The sequence below is a fragment of the Benincasa hispida genome, chromosome 12 (assembly GCF_009727055.1).
Source record: "Benincasa hispida cultivar B227 chromosome 12, ASM972705v1, whole genome shotgun sequence".
NCBI lineage: Eukaryota > Viridiplantae > Streptophyta > Magnoliopsida > Cucurbitales > Cucurbitaceae > Benincasa > Benincasa hispida.
The window spans coordinates 50,971,828-50,974,585 of record NC_052360.1 but is presented as its reverse complement, the minus strand read 5'-3'; positions in this window follow the sequence as shown (position 1 = coordinate 50,974,585).

The following is a 2,758-nucleotide window of genomic DNA, read 5'->3' as shown; positions in this document are numbered from 1 at the left end:
GAGGATTTTGTCGGTCCTAGCCTCAATCTTTAACTTGAGCATTCTGTTGATTTCCAACTTAGTGCTCTAACAGCTTTAATTTTCGCCCCTTATGGCTTCGATCTTAGTATGCGGCCTGAGGATTCCGTCGGTCCTAGCCTCAGTCTTTGACTTAATCATTCTGTCGATTTCTAACTCGGTACTCTAATAGCTCTGATCTTTGCCCCTTACTAGCTTCGATCTTAGTACACCCTTCTTTAGCTTCACATGTGCTGGTCGTCGGAGGCTCCAAGAATTTTGTAACTCTAGGCCTTTTTAATTGCTAGATTGGTTTATCCTATCGTAATGTTGAAATTTTCTTACATGGAAGACATTTCTTTTCATCATGTGGAAAATTCAAGTGCTTGAAGTTTCTTTTAAATTTCCATTTTCTTTATGCGATTGAACTCTTTTTTTTTTCTTATCATGCGACTAAACTTAAATTGCTTTAAACTGCCTAAGTACCCTTTACAACGACAGGGATCAAGTCATAACATAGTTCAATATTTTTTAATTTTTTTTAATTTTACATTTGCTAAGCATAAATTTTTTTAAGAAACTTGCCGTTGTTTAGGCCAACTCTTAATCCGTCTTGATCAACAATCTTGTATGTTCCATTCTTGTAGACTTTTTTGATGATGTAGGGTCCATCCCACTTAGGTGTGAACTTATTTCCCGTATGTCTCGTCATAATAATGGGTCTTCTTATAGCAAGCACTATATCACCAACTTGAAAAGATTGAGATTTGACGTGCTTATCAAAGGCTTTAGACATTCACGCTTGGTAACACTCCAATGCTTGTCGAGCATCCGATCGTTTTTCATCCAGTGCTTCCAATTCTTGAAGACGTAGCTTGGCATTGTCTTCTGTAGTCAATCCCTCTCGTACCGCCATTCTTAGTGACAAAATTTCTCTTTCCAAAGGAATGACAACTTATACCCCATAAATAAGAGAGTATGGAGTGACTTCTGTAGGGGTAAAATGAGTGGTTCGGTAAGCCCATAATGCTCACCAATCTTCTCTTGCCAATCTCTCTTTGATTTTGAAACAATTTTTTTCCAGCAGGTTGCACAACATTTTGTTGAATGCCTCTACCAACCCATTTGCAGTAGCGTTGTACATGGATGACTTGAACTACTTGAACTTGAAATTCTCGCACAACCTATCCATTAAGCCATTGGAGAGCTTCCTTCCATTATCTATCACAATTCGACAGGGGATACTATACCGATAGATGATATGAGTGTGAATAATATCCACCACGTTTTATTTGTTAGCTTCTCTCAAGGCGATGGCCTCAACCCACCTTGAAAAGTAATCAGTTGCTACGATGATGTAAGAATGCCCTACTGATGACTTAGGTGTTATGGGCCAACAAGATCAAGCCCTCATGCTTCAAAAGGCCACGAAGCTACAGTTAGATGTAGAGGCTCGAAAAGTTGATGAATGAAGTTCGCATGGTATTGACAAGCCTCACACTTCTTTATGTACTCTATCGAATCTTTGATCATCCCTGCCACTAGTAACCCATCCTTTTTAGCTGGAATGTAGCTTTTTTCCAGATTGATGCGCACCACATGTACCTGAATGCGCTTCTTCCAAAGCCTTTGTTGATTTCTCTTTTCCTAGGTATCAAAGTAAGAATCCCTCAAGGGAGCGACAATGTAAAACCCCTTTGTAATAAATGAAATGCGTAGCCCTCCTTCGAATCTCGGTTTTGTGGCGAGGATTGTTTGAAAGCCTCCCATGCTCTAGGTACTCTAAGATGGGTTGCCGTCAGTCTCCCTCATCAATTAAATAGACTGATATCACATTCATTTCTTCACATGTGGTCTCGATCGGAGGTATAACCCACCTTCGACAAAGCGATATACTTAGAGATATATCGTCTAGAACCGTCAAGGCAGTAGCCAAGTTTGCCAAAGCATCTGCCCTCTTATTTTCTATTCTTGAGACATGCTCCAATATGACACTTTCGAATTTCTCCATCATCTGTCTGGCATAAATGAAGTCAGGCTTCAAGTCATCATGCTTCACAACGTACTAGAGTAAGAACTGATTGACTATCAACTTCGAGTCACAAAAAATCTCTATGCATGATATTCCATTCTCCAAAGCCATTTGGAGGTTGATTATCAAGGCTTGGTATTCAACGACATTGTTCGAGCACAACTCAGCAAGCGTAGAGCTATTGGGCAGCATATGTTTCTTTGGTGAAATGAGGACGATGCCTGCTCCTGCACCACTTCTTCGGGCCGCACCATCAAAGAACATGATCCAAGGCCCTGTGATTTCTGTGAAGAGAACTTCATCATCAGGCCAGTCTTCACTTGACTTCCAATCTGAGGGAATGAGGTGCTCCACCAAGAAGTCGGCCAACGTTTTTCCTTTAATCACCTTTTGTGGCACATAAATAATATTGTATTACTGAAGCATAATTGTCCATTTAGCCAAATGCCCTGAGATGATTGGCCTAGATAGGACGTACTTTATGGGGTTGACTTTCGCAATTAAACGAATTGTGAAGGCCTACATGTGGTGTCTCAACTTGTCGATAGCGAAGAAGAGTGCAATACACGTTTTCTCAATAGGAGAATAATTGATTTCAACTCCATTTAAAGTCCTACTTAGATAGTAGAAGGCCTGCTCTTTTCCCTTCTTTTCCTCTTGTGCCAACAATGCCCCCAGTGATCTTTCTTGCGTCGCGATGTACATATCAACGACTCGCCTGCTACAGGG